We start from the raw sequence: 17,209 nt of genomic DNA, 5'->3' as shown, positions 1-17,209 counted from the left end.
GCATAAGTAAGATTAATCAGTAAAGCCAGCATCTATCTCATGAGTCATATCTGACATCAAAAAGGCCAAGGTTGTTGCATGTTAAATTTGTGCTACTACAGGAAAGGAAAATAACAAAGAATCTCTTGTGAAAATTGTGCTGTAGATTTGGATAATTGGGAAGCACTAGAGAAAATGGGGGCAGGGGAAGGAATGGGGACTTCTCTTTCTCAATAGAAAACTACATGTGAAATCATGGCCCAAATAAAAGCAGTGACAATGCTCCTGTGGCTTTTACCAGGGTCAGGTCCTGCACATGGTTTGTACATACTGGTTTACAGTGGAAGGGTAGAATTTCATAGCCTTTTCTTAGGTAAACTCTCAGACAACTAAGAAGGAATGATGATGGGACAAAAAGCCTCTCTGCTGAAAATGCTAGCTCTGTTAAATCAGAGGAAAGAGAATTTTTCCTCAGTGAAGGTCAAGTAGTCTTTTGTGAGCTGCCATTGTGTGACTGAATAATGAGGGGAATGGGGAGAAAGAAGCAGAATGTGCCTGAGTGTGCAGTGGTGGTCCCCAGGCTGCAGGTCCCCGGCTCACCTCCCCTTCCTGTACTATGTGCAGAAGTGACCTGATGCAGAAGTGCCTCTTCTCATGTGCACTGAGCAGGGATATCTCAGCGTGTACTGCTTTGCCTCCCCTTGCAGCAAACCACTGTGCTAGCTGTCTACCCTTTCTGCAAGGACAGGGAGGTGTGAAGGACAGAAAATGGGTTTCTGAAGCATTGTTCTCTGTTTCACTCCTGGATTTCCGGGCAAAGTCAAACTTTGTGATGGACTGGACATGTTTTTGCTGTTCATCAAGGACAGCTCTCGACAGGGTCCAGAAGAAAGCACATCAACAGAACCAAAAGGTGTTATTTCAGCACATGAGACAGAGATACCTAGTCTTGCTTTTTTTAAAGAGTGTGTTGAATGGGACAGATACATGATCTCCATCTGTTTACTGCTTTTTTCCCACTGGTCCCTTCTGCCATCAGTTTACTGGGTCTTACTTTCAGATCTTAGTGGACTTGTCAGACACAAGCCACACTCACTGGTAATAGGAAAGGGGGCAGTGCTTTCAGCATAGATGACTGTCAGTTGATGGAAGGACTGCACTTCCTCCTGGAGAATCACATTTCAAGCTTCTGCCCAGATCATGCAGCTCAGTGGTGCTCCCACATGGGCCCAAGCCTTCAAGGCACAATCTGGCTCTGTTAGTTTTGTGGCAGTGGTTGTCTAGGCAGATTCCCCCAGGATTGAAATGCGAGACCTCCTGTGCTGAAAGCACTTGGGTCTGTCCAGACTGAGCTAAAGTGGGTTCTGCAATTAAGGTTTGTAATGGCTTATATCCTTGGGGAAATGACCGCAGGGTTCAGGACATGGATGAGCAAAGGCTGGCCAAGCAGTCGAAGTGGCCACACAGGTGTCAAGTGTTGAGACTACTGGGCACCAGGGCAGGAGGGTGGGTGGATAGGGATCCCCATTTCATTTGGAATGATATGTAAAACACTGTGGAAGAACATTTGTTGCTGCAGTATCAAACCCAAGCTGGAATTTTTTCTTGCTCTCTGTGATAAAAATGCTGTCCTGCTCCTCTCTGGCAGAGGGAAGGCTAACACTTCAGGGCATTTTCCCTTTTTGTTCAAATACATTTTTCACTTGTAAGTTTCCCCAGAACAGGAAAACAAAGTGGTACCCTAATACAGTTTAGAGATAACGACTGCACAGGCAAAATGGGACTCAGTGGAATAAAATCAGAAGGGGAAAGTATACCCAGCTTGTACTACAAACTCATCGTGTGAAGCACTTCAAAGGGGTTTTGGATATTGATGTGAGTAAGGAAGAAACCATCACCCACAGGGTCCTACAAGATGGGAAAGAGGTGGAAGGTGCAGCAGGGCTGGCAGAGGAGCCAGTGGTAGTGGCAGCAGGCTGAGCAGCCCCAGCCAGCTGGCCAGCCTGGGTCTGAGGGCCTGCTCATGTTTTGGCTGTGGCAGAGTGCCAGGCTCGCTCCCCACGTGTGCATTTACAAGGCACCAGTGCCCAGTTTATTTGGATGCAAGGGGATGCTTTGCAAGCGCTGCACCCAAACTGGCATGCAGATAGAGAGCTTTATAAAAGCAGCAAGGCTGAAGGCGAACTTGTGTGTGTGGGAGCTGTTGGTGTAGGAATGTGCTGGCTGTCTGCTGCTCACTCATTCATATTAAGTATTCTAAATAGAAAATGCAGACAAGAGGAACTGGCTGCCAAGTGCATTTCTAGATAAAAGATGTAAGGATGGATTTAAAGGTGAGGTTGTGTATCAGTCATTTAAAGGTTAAAATCATGCTGTAATTGGCTATGCAGTTTCAGGAACTTCCGAATACAGATTATATTGGCAAGACAACCTGTCATGTTAAGAACATGCAGTTAAAGCTTTTCTTTGTCTTCAAGTAATGAGGATGAAAAGATGATAAATATGGTAGGTCTGGATTGAAAAATCACCATCGCCCAGGCCTGCCCTGGCAAGTTGTGCGAAGAAAGTCCCACTCATATGGTTAACATATGGATTTGTGCAGTGAAGGGACCTGTTAGATACCCTGAAGTTTGTTTCTTAGTCTTTGTAGAGCCACTCTGTGCTCCTTGGAGGAAACGAATGGATGAGTGTGAGTGCTGATAAACTTTCCTGCTCCTGGAGTCCCTGCACAGTGCCAAGTGCCTTGGGACAGAGTACTTGCCCTGGGTTAGAAAGTTCGGTGACTTGTGCCTCCCTGTTTTCTGGTCTAGCTTTGTGTTGTCTCATAGCAGAGACATCCTCTGCTCTGCAGCTGTCATAACACTTGCAAACCACCCACTCTTCACAGGAGCAATTACATGTAACCCAACCCCTTGCTGTGTGTGCAAGCTGATCTCTCCCACTGCCCTAACTCAGGCTCCAGAATCCCTTTGTTTTGCAGCGCTGTCACCTCTATAGCAATCGCAGCAGACCAGCTTCATTATTTTCCAATTTGTGCTCTGGGCTCTGAGACCTCAGACCTGCTGGCCTTCTCCCAGTGGAATTCCACTTAGGCAGCTTAGACAGGGTGCTTTTTGCTGGACATTCTCTCGCCTGCCTCTTTTGGAGTAACTTACAGGCTGATTTATCTTTCTCCTAATTCTGTCAAGTTATTTGTCAACCATAACTTTTGCTTCTGATTTAATTGCCTCCTCTCTACCCCACGGCAGAAATTTGCCATAGAGTTTACCTTATTGGTGCTGATTTATTTTAACACATGGCTCGTCTTTCCATTCCTGCATTGCCACATCCCCTGCTGTGTTCTGTGCCAGTTTGAATGGGGATCATGGGGAAGAGCCCCGAGAAAAGAGGACCCCTCTCTCTGCTATGAAATCCAGTTAGTTTTGTATATTTTCCTCAGCTTTTAAATCAGGAAATTTGCTAAGGTGGGCAGGTCTTTGGGGCTGCAGTTGTTGCCACTGTCAGATTTACTTTCCCATCCAGTGTTTGATTTGAGCTGAGATGTTCTGATTTGAATCTGGATTTTGATTGCTCTGAAGTTTGACATTTGTATCCACTACAAAATTAGCTCCCCTCCTGAAAAAAATAAAATTAAAAAAAAAAAAAAAGTCCAAACACAACCATTAATATATTTCTTTCTAGAAAAAATATGTACTAAATATTTATGATTGACCAGAACAGCTTTTCTGTTTCTCCAGAAACTTCTATTTTAGTTCAAACCAAAACACAGTCTTTACTGGTTATTTAATTGATTGATATCACAGATAGTTAGTTAACAATTATGGCTGATAAGTTTTATTTAACCAACTTTGTACAGCTTCTGCAAAAAGTCTTTGGAAAACTACTGGAGCTGGAAATGCTCCAGAGACCCCATGTGACAGAAGTGCTCCTCCTGTGACTCGCTGCTTGGGCGGTTCAGAGCCTTTCTCATGTCTAGTCAGGACCTGAATCACTGGCTTTGCTTTGGGAAACTGAACTGGGTTACCTGCAGCAGTGTCTTTGCTCTGGGGCTGTGTGCCTCTCTTAAGTTTGTACCACAGACAGGTCCCTCTGAGCTTGCTGGAGGTGGACACTGGGCGAGACCTTTCAACCTATTTGACTTCTAATGAGCGTTTCCAGGAGACCACCAGTGCCACAGAGTTTGGTGGTGACCTGGGTCAGCCTCCCTGGGCAAAAGGACAGCATTAATTTAATTTTTATGCCTTCACGGTGTTTCTAATAAACACAACTGGCAATTAGGCAAAATGTAGTGAAAAGCTGCTTAAGATTTCTTTCCTGTTTCTCTGGCCAAAAGCGTTAGCCAGATTTAATGAAAGTGTTCCCCAGGGAGAGGTGTTTTGCAGTTAAAAGTAGGATTCATAGGCCAATCCTTGAAATATAAACTTGGGCATCTAAATAGAGATAGCCTAAAGACAAGACCAGTTTAGAGTAGGAATCCTCAGAAACATAATTCTGCAGTCAAAAATACTTTTTGGATAAAGCCATCATCTCTGGGGCTGATGACAGAGCGTCACAGAAATAAGGCACAGATGTAAGCTAACCCTCTCCTGTCCCTTCTGTACAGAGACACCCAGGACAATGCTGTTGTGAGCAGGGAGAGAAGGAGGCTGAAGGGCTGATGAATTCACCCAGTGCCATGCACAGACAACCACCAGGTGCCAGTTTGACACTGCTTTCACCAGTGTGGGATGCTGCTCATTTGTGGGATGGACCTTTGGGTGAGGGCTCAGTGGTCCTCTAAAGCCAGAATCAGAAAACACCGGTAGCTTGGTTGTGTAATGATATCACCAGACCAAGAGGTCACTGGTGGGGAGAAAAAGGGCATTGAAATAAAGAACTGGGACTGTTATACTGTCCTCCCCTCAGCAGCTGAGCCTTGGGTCACATTCGTTTAAGCCAAAATTTCTGTCGGACACGTGAAAGAGCTGCCCCCGGACGGGTCCCTGGGTGTGCGGTGGCTGGAGTGTCCCGCTCCCTGCAGGGCTGGGCGCGCCGGGCGCATCCTGCGGCGCAGAGCCGGGGAGCTGCCCTCCGCTGGGCCTCAAAAAGCCAAAGGACGGCAATCCAGCCATCCTTGTGGCCAATAGATGGCACTCTCCAGCTGATTGTCTGTCTGGAGTTGGAGTTTGGCAGCAGTTTCAAGCAAGCCCTTTCTTATTGTTAACTCCAGTAAATCTTTCCTGGACTGGGTTGAACTTCCCAATTATGAAACTCAGAGCAGGCTTTTGGAAACTCTCTTCAGAACAGGCCTGATTGACTAGGCATATTTTTTTCCATTTGCAATTAAGATTGTATATAAACTTAAACAATGGTGAAACAACAAAACCCATCGTGCTGCATGTACAGTGTGCTGCTGGCAGCCTGACAGCTTATGACTCCTAAATTATACAGTGATGACCTAGTGCCAAATAGGAACAGAGCATGTTCATAAACATGCTATCAGCTAGGAACACAGCATGCTTTTAAACTCCCTGAAGCCTTGAATAATCGCATTGTGACAAACTAATACAGCCAGGTGGTAGGTAGATCAGAGCAGGATAGCTCCTTCCTGGCACTCGAGACCCTTGTATTGGAGACGGAGTTTCACAGCTGATTTAAGCTACCTGGCAGCTGTGCTGTGGGTGAACAGGGTGCTGTTCTGCACCCCTCTGCTGCCAACTGGGTGTTTGCAGTTGTTATGCAACTGCTTTTCAGTTTTACCTTATTTTATTAAGTTTTCTTTGGCAGTATTTTGTTTAACACACTTTTGTTGAGAACTGTGTGTCTCTTGTTCTTGATCCTGACTGTGTCATCCCATCTGCTTTCTTCTGCCAACTCTGCTGTTTGTTGGGTCCATCTGTGACCTGATTCAGTTCCCTACTGCTGGTGAAAATCATCAGTGAAGAAAGTCAGCAAGACCCTTTCACTCTTTCAGCAACAGTGAGCCCAGGAATCAGTTTAGTTTGCTGAGGGAACTGCAGTCAGAGACTTCAGAAACCTGATGTTATTCACAGAGATTGACAGCAGAATTCCACCTGACATGGATGCTACAGGAGCAGTCCCTGGGCTCTGGTTTTGCACGTGGTGGTGTTAAACAGCCCAGGTGTAGGTTTTGTGCCCTGTTGGTGTTAAGCACACCAATATGTGCTTCTCTTAGCTACCTGTTGTCTGTAAATGTCACCCTTAGGAAAGTAATATATTAAAGGACTCACAGCTGCTTATGGGAGGGCAGTATATCACAAGGGAGAGATGCATTGCATCAAAGACAATGCTCTGCAGATGCTATATCTGAGATTAACTTCCCAGCCGTCTCTTGATGTACTCATAATCAAGGGCATGTGAGCTGCAACTTCCTTCCTTTGCTCTTCCTTGTCAAAAGGACCTGTTTAATGCAAACCTAGGAAGTATGACAGGACATTTCTTTATGCATTGCTGGTGGTTTATGTGGACAGCACTCACTTGAGTCACTCTGTTGCAGGTGTGGAGCATATCCTCCTGGATCAGCTCAGGAGAAAGTATCCAATGTGCTCAATCTGGCAGGAGTTTTGTATTAACTCCCCTTCCCCCAAAAGTGTTATCACAACCATCTAATGCATTTTTATGGATATAAAAACTTCCCCTGATTACTGAACTGAAGGGAACATGACAGCAATTTGTTCCGGTTAATAACCAGGAGGCTTAACTTGAAATAAGTTGGAATGAAAGCAAGGTTAAACCAGATGCAGAGAGAACAGAGTTTCAAATTATTGAAGAAGTGCTTGAGGTTTCATGTGCTGATTTTTCTTAAAAAGTAATGTATGTTGAGAGTGCTCTTCTAATCTGTGGTGCTTTCTTCTTCCACTGTGAAAACACAGTTATGCACTGCTGAGAACAGGGAAAAGTCTTGTTTTGAACAGCATGTGAGGGAGCACATGGAGATGGTTGGATTGCACCATTATATTTCTGGAATGGGCTTTTCTAGTGGCTGTTATAAGCCAGATAAGCACACACCACTGCTTTTTTTCCCCACTCTTAACTCAAGAGTCAATAAGGAAATAGTCAATAAGGAATAGTCAGTCTTGGGTTTTGCAAGGCCATTTCTGGTTTTTGTAGCCTATGTTAAATGATGAACTCAGTTGAGGCATAGATTTATACCTTAGTTTCCATGTTTGCAAAAGTAATAGATCACAAGGAAGACAAATTGTTATTCTTGATTTTTTTGTTTCCCCAGGATGTTGTCTACTTCTTTCATGGCCAGAAGGTTTGCATCCACCTGATTACTTGGTGATGTCCTAGAAGTAATTTGAATGATTCAAGGACCAAGAACATGAGTGTATTGAGGTGGAGAGGGAAAATTCTCTACACTGTCAAGTCTTGTTTGTGTTATGGTTTCCATGGAAGGGATCCTATCCTGGAAGAATCTAAAGCACGGAGCCTTGCTAATGGCAAAGCCAGCTCTTGGTGCAATTGCACATTAGAGTTTCCATTAACTGCAGCTGTGCATTGGTCTGAAGCACAAGGCTGGTCACTAGAATCAAGAGAATCTGGGGAGGCTCAGATCTGTTCAGAGGCAGATGTTAACAGCAGTGTGTAGGCCCAGGAGCCAGAAGGTGTTGACAGCTGACTTAGGGTTCATCTAACAGCAGAATTTTTCTAAAGTATTGGATCAATGCCAGAAAGGGAACCCAGCTCTGGTTGTCTTAGCAGCACATGTGACCAGTGCTTAGCTCTGTGTATATTTGCTGTTGCCTTACAGGTTCACTGGTGCTGCTGTTCTGTGTCAGAGCATTTAATACATCCCAGAGCACCCCATCAGTGTCTGGGCACTGGAGGCTGTGTGTCCACTTTGCAGTGTTTATTTCTGTGAAGCTGAGTGGGTGGTAGCCATAAGAAAGAGGCTTCACTGAAATCAGGGTGGTTTTATGTTTTTCTGGCATACTTCTTTGTCATGTCTAATTCAACAGTCTAAAAGCTCTTCCCGCTAGAATATAGCTGGGAGGCATGGGGGCACATCCATCTTTTTATGGACCTCGGTTTTGACAGAAATTCACATGATGGCCGACACAGACTGGCCAAGAAGGCTACAGAGCTCTGCCTTCCAGAAAGCTGTATATAAGCAATAGCAGCAGATAATTTAAAACCAGCAATTTTATTTTCTACCACTATCTCTATCAAAGGTAATGTCTTGCCAGCCCAACCATAATTTGCCCTGGTGGGATCTAGCCAGCATAGAGCATTCCTGGTCTCCATGGACTCTGCTAGCTCAGATCCTGTCTCAGCTCACAAGGTTTTATTGCTACCAACAGATTCAGACATTTTCTTTAATCATCAATTTCTGTTTGCTAGACAGGTGGGAATGGCCAGGACTACTTGGCTGCTATAAATCTTGTATTTGCCAATTATTTGGATGAATTATAGATATTAGCAGGCCTGCAAAAACAATAGTTAAGCAGATCTTGCTTTCTTCCAGCTCATTAAAGCATTTAGTATTGCATTACTCTCCAGTTCACATCATATATAAAATAATCTGACCATCTTTATTTGTCAAGAACTAAACTTTTGCTGAAACACAAACCAACCATGGCTTATTGACCATTAGCAGTACAGGCTATTATATTTATTTAACAGGAGGAACATAAATCTAGGTGGAAGAGCTTTAGGAGTGCTGTGGGAAAGGAGCTTTTACAGTAAGGCCACCTTCTACTGTACATTTGAAGTGTTAGCTCAAGAAACAGGTATCAAACAAAAGGAATTCACTGTCCCTCAGATCCTGAGAAGTCCCAGCTGCCTCCAGGCAAGGCCATGACTAGAAGTGTGATGTTTTCACTCATGTGGCTGTTTCTGCTGCTCCTTGTGCAGCACGGTGTGGATGCAAAGACAGGGAGGATGGGAAGTGAAGGAGACGTGACACTTATCTGTGGGCATTTTGCATGGTGGGGGAGATATTTTCTGCAGTGTGTAATGGCTATTGAATGATGCATGCTGTGAAAGCGGTTTTCAGAAAGCTTCATGGATTGCAGATTCTGCAGTGGTCCTGAAGATTTGTTTCCTGAAATTGCGTTTTCCCCACTTTGTCCATCCACTCTTTGGGAAAGAAACCAAGAGATTTCTAATATTGCTAAGAAGCTGCCCACACACATAGGAAATTAAATTTGTTGGTAGGATTTGCCTGTTGTGATAGGAATGGCCACATTCGAAGAGGTGTGGTAATTCTGTGTGGCTCATTTGATGAAATCGTTATTCTCCTCTCCTTTGGTCTGCCTCAGCTGGGGCACTCTGAGCATCTAAACAACTAAGCACATTCACTGGGTAGCCTTTGCTGCAGTTGTGCTTCAGAGTTATTTGGAAATCATTTTGCATGAGAGTTCATGTTTAAGGTAGAGTTGAGAGCAGAAATAACACAGGTGACCTGCAGTTGAGAGCAGGCTGGGATGAGTGCTGTGTCCAGGGAAAGGTCTCCAATGTGTGACACAAGCAGAGTGTCCAGTGTCCTGAATTGTTGAGGGAGTCTGTGCTCTCCAGTCTCTTCTGTACAGTGACTCAGATTAGTGCTAAACACAGAAATCACCAGGGAAGCATAAAGAAATAGTCGGTCATATACCCTAGCTATGCCTTAGAGAGGGCATTTAGATAGGGAAGAAAAAGGGAAGGTGCAGCTCAGAGTGCCTGTATTTCAAGTAAATTAAGAGACAGTGGGGAGGTTAGTGTGGTCTGTTGGGGAAAAGGGGAGCATGAGGAACTGAGTAGATGCAGGAAATATTTTCAAGTGTAATTCTTCTTCTTGATTCCCTGCATGCTTCCCTCCTCTTGCCCCAGGTCAATTCTACTGGCATTGTTTTTCAACAGAAAATCTGAAGTTCAAGAAAACTATATTTTCCAAGAGTGGGATACTGAATAGTGGCCCAGCTGCCTCTGCAACTTGACCCAAAAAACAGAGTCACTGTATCACTGTAAGTTTTTTGGCTCAAGCTCAGCTTTTCTCTTTCTTTTCCAAAAGGGGAACTGGTTGTTGTTCAGGAGGCAGTGGCTAAGTCACCAGCCTTGTCTTTTTATATTCAGTCCAGCATCCACATAAAGCATTGCCTGACCCAGCTCCATTGTGGCTGAGAAAATACAGAGGCTTTTTTTAAAATACAGAATGTGATGTCTCATATGTTTCAAACTGCAATTTTTATGGTACAACAGAAATACTCTGTGGGGACAAGTAAGCTGTGTAATTTTAAAGTAAGATTAATCAACATCCTTTGCTCCTACTCACTGAGCCATCCTTCACCTTCAGAAACAGCATGCAGTTGCAATCTGCTCCTTAATTCATCCTATGGCTGGTTCATGACAAGTCTCCAAACCTGCAGTACATCATTAGCTCTGGCAATATGTGGGTAAACATCCTCTGAGAAACTAAAGCATGGGGATGAAGGAAATGCCATGTGTTTTTGTTGCTGGGGGAACCAAAGAGCTGTTTAATCTTCCATTTCCTACATGCAGAAGTGGTCAGCTGTGACCCAATGTTACTGTCATCTGGAGATTGGCCCCATGTTACTGTCATCTGGAAGATTTGAGACTGTTTGCTAAGTCTGAACTGGAATCTTCTGGATCTTCTTTGGCTTTAGCAAGAGCAGAATTAGAACAGCTGAACTGGAGATCCTAGATCAGAGGATGCCAGATGGGAATGTAGCTCTTATCTGCAACTGCCTTCATGATATCTACAGTCTGGCCTCTGGGAGAGGACCTTGGCTAATACATACTAGGTGTGTGTGAACACAAAACAGTATCAGAAAGGCCAGGCAGGCCAGGCTGAAACGTTGCCAGTGTTGATAGTTATGGTGGCTTCTGTTTCAATCACTTGGAGAGGTATCCTGTGTGACAACTTCACAATGTGATGTTGCCATGGCTGAGCTGCATGTGATGTTCAGAAAAATGATATGGTTTTGAGTGAGAGAGCAAGACACACTTCAGACCTAGGTTTATTACATCAGTAGTTGTTTCTATTGCCACATGGTTGCAGCTACCTGGCATGGAATAACCACTCAAGACTTACTGGAGGTTGCAGAGGTCAGAAGCTGTTGGGAAGGCTCCGAGCTGCCCTGGGCGGTGCTGTGAGATCCAGGCATGCACGTGCTCACGCACACATGCTGGCCAGCCTGCAGCAGAGGTTCCCAAAGGGCTGTGCAAAAAATAACTTGAAAAAGGAAATGGTGTTGTTGAGAATATTTTCAGAACGCAAAATAAACTCTGATCCAAGAAAAGGTATTACTTTGGAAGGAAGCCAGAAAGCAAATACAGCCATGACCTGCGATGACCACAGCTCCTCTCTTCTGATCCTGGCGCTGCCTCTGGCCTTCTCAGGGAGTGCAGTACTGATTAAAGAGAAGGCCAGCAGCTTCTCTTCTTATTTATCCCTACGGTGAAAAGATCAGACAGTCAGGGTACTGGGACTCAGCATTGTCTTGGCTTGGTGAATAAAAAGCCTGGCAAAAAAATCCCACCCTACACTTCCATCTTCCTCTTGTAGGGAGGGAGGAAGAATGCTGCAGAAAAATGTGCTCACTGAACAAGAGCAAAACATGTAAGATCTGTCTCTTCTCCAAATACAGGTTCACTGTACTCATTCAAGGATATGGTTATTTAAGTAAAAAAGCCATTTTTATTAAATGATGTTGAATAAGTTGTCTTTAAGATTCACAAAAATAGGGGAAGTGTTACAGGATTCATTCAGGACTTTTTCCAAGGAATAAACCAGTCTGTAAATATTATGGAAGCAACTTCAATCTGCTCATGCTACTGGAGTCAAAGCAATGATGTGTCCTTGTAAACAGACTGATGCACCGTTCTCTGTGGTCAATGGGATTCTCCCTCTTGGTTGAACAAGGCTTAGACAAAATCTTAGCCTTTTTAATTAAGAGTGAAGGGGAAAAAAGGCAAGATAACACCTCATTGGAAACAATCAACTTGGTGCAAAACTACAACACTGCAGTACACTCATCTCAGCCCCTTGAACTGCTTGAAGAGACCCCACCTGAAGTCATAAGCAGTGTTCTTTCTGGAGCAGCAGTATTCCAAGGATGATGGTGCATGTTCTCTCTGTCTGAGCCGCTCCTCTACTGCTCTTTCGGGTGGCCTTCACTGGAAAACATCCAACTTGCTTGGAAGTTAATACTCGTTGGCCTTCAGTTGTGCCCAGTAGTGGGTGCTCCATCTTCCAAGGCTTTTAGGCTTGACTCTCCAGTGCTCCATCACTGGAAGAGGTGGGAGATGACTTTTCAGAAAACCTGGACTTAGGACTTAGGCTTGCATATTTTAGCTTTGACTGGCCTTTGCACTTCCAGACAGATCTCAGGAGCAAAACAGGGCTGTACCTAGTAGTCAGAGAGGGAGTCATGTGGTTAGAAAGGTGGTGGAAGTACTTCTAGTGAGTATATGAAACAGTTGTTCCAGTAAGATACCTTTAAAAAATAATCTCAACATGAGCAGTTTTGTCTTGATGACAGCACAGGTGGGTCAGGCAGAGTGTTTTGTTATCTGTATTCTGGGAGTTAATGACTTCAGAGCCCTGACAAAGAGCACACATCCAATTTTATTGTAACTAATTAGCCACCAATGCAGCAGTGTGTTCAAAATTATGTATTCCTTTCACTGAGCTCAAAGAGCTGCCCTTGTTTCACATCTGTGTCTGATTATGCCTCTTGAACTCTAAGGCAGCTGTCTTACAGGTTCATTTTCTGTAGGAACTCAGGAAATTACTCAGGAAAGCCACTGACACTACCTACCACTTACTGCCAGATCTCTTTCACTCCTCATGTGAAGAAGCCTATTACCGGGAACTGCTGGCACGCAGCGTGGTCCATGGCAGCCTAGCAATTAGAGTGGAATTTATAAAGAATGATTGCAGAGGCTCTAAATGGTACCAATTGATGAGTATTCTTCTGGCATATAGAGGAGTCCCCAAAGACTCCGAGCCTTCCCTCCCACCGACAAATAATAAGGGATTCTACAAATCACATTGAGATCACAATGGGATTGATTAGGTGTAAGGGAGATAATATATGAAGGAGGATGTAAAGTGATACTTACTTGCAGATCATTAGTATGGCGAGGGACTTGATTGTTGTAATATTGACTCAAAATGTTGGCATTGGTTTTTCTGCATGGAGCAGATTTCAAAGTACTGCAAAAGTGACTGTTTCTCTTTTTATTCCATTTCAGTATAGAAAAAGATAAGTGACTTGGAAAAACTGAAACCTGAAACTCATTCCTTGTCTGGTCATTTTCCTGATAAAAATGAATTGAAGGACAAAAGGTGATTTCTTAAGTGCTTTACAACAAATATGCAGTAATTTCTTCCAAAGGGCATGTAGCCCACCAGAGTTGACTTGAATGAGAATTTAGGGCTTCTGATTGTGTTGGTTAACTCATCCCTTTAATTCTCAGTGTAATACTTTGAGCTATGATTTCATCTGATCTCAATGTTAAGCAAGAGTCAATCATGCCAAAACTTGTATAGGAAGCAGACAAGAACAGGTGTTTCATGAAATGGTGTTGGTTAATTGAGATATTTTATTTATTAAATCAACGTCCCAGCAAAGTTCTACAGTCACTGTGCTACTGAAGTTGCTTGGAGGTGGTTTAATTACCAAAGTCTTGTTTTTCTGGTAAAAAGGAGAATTTTTTGCTTAAGCAAAGCATTGTTTGTTTGGACATCCTTGCCAAATAAGCTTTGGTAACTTTTCTCATGTGTTTTCTTCTTGATTTTGGCACTCTGTGGCTATGACAATGCTCTGTGATTCAGAAGAGAAACAGTGCTCTGGCAGTGTAACCCTCCAGGCTGAGAACATGTCTGGAGACATGTCATTTCATACTGCAATGTGTGATGTTTAGCTGCAGAGATTCATATGTGTGTCAGAATAGGATCTGCTTTTCTGGCTCGTTCTACCTCTTTGACTTTCATTCCTTCTGGCACATTGCAGTGTATATCTTTGTGTTAAAATTGCTGCAGACCTAGGCTGGAAAAAGGTGAGTTGGGGCTGTACCCTGAGGGGCAGCAGAGGAAAGCTGATGTTTGCATGGCTGGCTTTGCAAATTGTCCTTAGCATGGCCAGAACTGAAGAGAGATGTCAGGGGACGGGGCAGATGACACACACACCCCTCTGAAGAGGAGAGAGGTGAAGGTTTCAGGCTGTGAAAGGCAGGCAAAAAAGAAAGAGGTTTGTCCTTGGAAGTGTCTGATGACTTGCCTGATCAGAGGCTGTGTAGACCAGAGGAAGGCAAGCCCAAGTGCCCAAGAAGAGGTTCAGAAGAAAACAGTGTTATTAGCTGACCTGTGTAGAACAGATGCTAAAAGTAATGATGGCTCTACTGTTTGGGTTGAAAGTGTGTGTTTAAATCCTTCTCTTACTTCTTTAGTGATTCAGGGGCTCTACCACGAATAGCTCCTCCCGCCTTACCTGTATGGAACCCTGTGTACCTACACCTTGGCTATGTGTATGGTTATGGTCACCTTCTACAGAGACAGGGGACTCCTGCCTCCCTGTCTGATGTGCTGAGCCCTACTGGGGTCAAGTAAAGGGAGAAACATAGCAAAAAAGAAGATTTTGTGGATCCAGCAACAGTCATCTGGCTTTTAAAACTTTCCAAGATTTCCTGGAACCTAAAGAGCTGTAATCAACCAAGTCTGAGCACTGGACAAATGTACTGCAGTGTTTGGGTTGGTTTCTTTTTTTCCCCCCTCTTTTAATTTAAAAATTATTTGTTGGAGGAACAGACTAAATTAAATCAAATTGCCAAAAGACCACAGGGGAGCTCTACAAGGTCTTTCTTAAACTGAGTACATAAACTTTAGCTCCCATTGGCTGGGCAGCTTTGGAGTCTTTAGTCTTTGTTGCTGTTTATTTTTCATAGCTGTCACTCTCTGTTACTCTAATTATTGGTTTTGTTAGTGGAGTCATGAAGTGTCCTGCTGGCTCAGAGGCTGATGCATGGGAACCTTAAATTGACTGACTGAGTCGTGGCAAGTGCATATCACTCCAGTCTCCACAAACTCCTCTGCAGGACTTGAAACAGCCTTGACTATTATTTGGCCAGCTGAAAAGGAGACAGTACCAAAATTAATAAAATGTGTTTCAGTAAAGCAATTTCCTTTGCCTTTCCCTGTCCTACTTCCCTACTTTACTTCACCTTTTGTCCCCTCAGAAGTTAATTTTAAAATTAAAGAATGTGTGCTACGTGATACAGCTTTGGGCTTTTAAGTGAGCCTAGAGCCGAAATCAGAGAGGCAGTGGGAATTCAGTTTGACCTCAGCACTTGCCAAGCATGGAGCAAGCACACAGACACTGTGCAGTCACCCAGGTGAGCTGAAGAGGTAGTGTGACATCGCAGATGGCCAAAGGTTGCTGGGTGGACTGGATCCACCAGCTCAGTAATATGCAATCTGCCCTTCCTCTGCAGGCTGTGCACCTTGCAGGGCATGCCAAGACTGTCCACAGGCTGCTGCTTTTTTGGTAGTTTTTTAAGCTCCATGCAAATAAAAATATTTCAGATTCCTTTCAGAGTTCCCTTCAAGGAAAAACTCTTATCTAGAACAGTCCTTTACATTTCCTTGCAGGCTTGCTGCTACTTATGGGAAGGTTGAAGACTCAGTATGGTGCAAGGGAAGTGGGAGTTACATGGGATCTTCTTGGGATGACATCCTTTATTGATGACCAAATACCCAGCAGAGGTAGGGTATATGAAAGCAGGATGGTGTTGACTTCACGTGAGAGTTCAGCAAAACTGCACTGGACGATGGTGACAAAGGGCAAGGGGGTTTGCAACTCAGATGATCACTGGATCACAGCTTCACAGTGACCTTGGCATTGATCCCAGCACTCAGTGTGGACATGCTGGTGACTTAGGAGCCCAGCCTTTGCTTTCAGCTGCGGTAGGGCTTGGTATGTGCCTGCATGTTGGCTTCTGAAAATGCTAACTAGTCCCATGGTCTTACATTGTCTGCTTCCTTTGTTGATGGGGTGCTGTCAAATTTAGGATGCTCCTACTAGTCTAGGGATCAGTATTAGTGTGACAGGCATTTAATTATCACATGGAGCTGCTATGACTGCAAGCAGGCAGAGCCAGAGATGTAAATCTGAGCGAGTATCTCATCCATAGGCAGTTATTTGCCTCATATATCAGTGTGACACATCAAATGCTTTTAAATACTGGTATGTCTGGATGCAAATGAGTTCTTGCCTGTCTGTACCTCACCTTCTGGCCACAGCAGGAAGATATTTGCTAAGCTCAGGCCATCGTACTAAAATTGCTTGGGTTGTCCTGGCTGTCTCTCCAGGTACAGCTATTCAGCCCCATGTGAGTAACTGTAGCCTGATATTTTTGCACTTCACTGCAAGCTTAGCTACTGGCTCCAAAAAATTATCACCCATTCTTGGTACAGAACAGTTTATCAAAGAGGACTTTACAGCAGCTAATGTCTGCATCCAGCTCACAGTCCTGTGTCAGGACAAGCAAGATCCAACATTTACTCCCGCTCCACTGGCTGTATGAACTAGGCTCGTTAGTTATTTTTCAACACAAACAAAGCATTTAAGGATTCTCAAGGACTCCAAGGGTTAACCAGCAGAATTCTGGATATCTGCAAAGAACTTTTACCTGAGATTAGTTATTTTGCTTACTTAAGTGTTGACCATGAATAGCCCTAGGCAAGCTGTGATGAAGAGCAGGCTGGACAAACAACTAATGCTACTAATATTGACCCAGAGCTCCATTTAGTTTTGCAACCCCCTTTAAAAGGAAGCAATCAAAAGAAATCACTGTGAGATCCTGAAGACTGTTTGTTTGTTTTTTCACATGCTGCTCAGCTTGGGAGGTGAAAATACCCAGCAGTTTGGTTTCCTCTTTCTCAGACTTTGGTCAGTTCTTGATGGCTTTGCATTTTCAGTGCTGGAAGAGCAATGTTGAAATATACCTCCAAGAGGTCATGGTAAACATTCTGGTTGAAGAAAGTTTGGGACACTTTTTAAAGGGTTTTTTATTATTGTTTTTTTATTTTGCCAGGTCACACTGCTGAGATTTAAGATTTTTTTTTAATAACTGGGCTGTTCCTACATATGATTGTCACTCATCACTTCTGGTGATGCACAGATTGTATAAAAGGTAATTTTCCAGTCTGAAATCTACCAAGTGGACTTTGGAGAGCTTTTGCAGCACAGTGATGTTTTCTAGACAATGGTACATAAATGCCATT

This window comes from Corvus cornix, chromosome 6, assembly GCF_000738735.6.
Source record: "Corvus cornix cornix isolate S_Up_H32 chromosome 6, ASM73873v5, whole genome shotgun sequence".
Lineage (NCBI taxonomy): Eukaryota > Metazoa > Chordata > Aves > Passeriformes > Corvidae > Corvus > Corvus cornix.
This window is presented reverse-complemented; position numbering follows the sequence as displayed.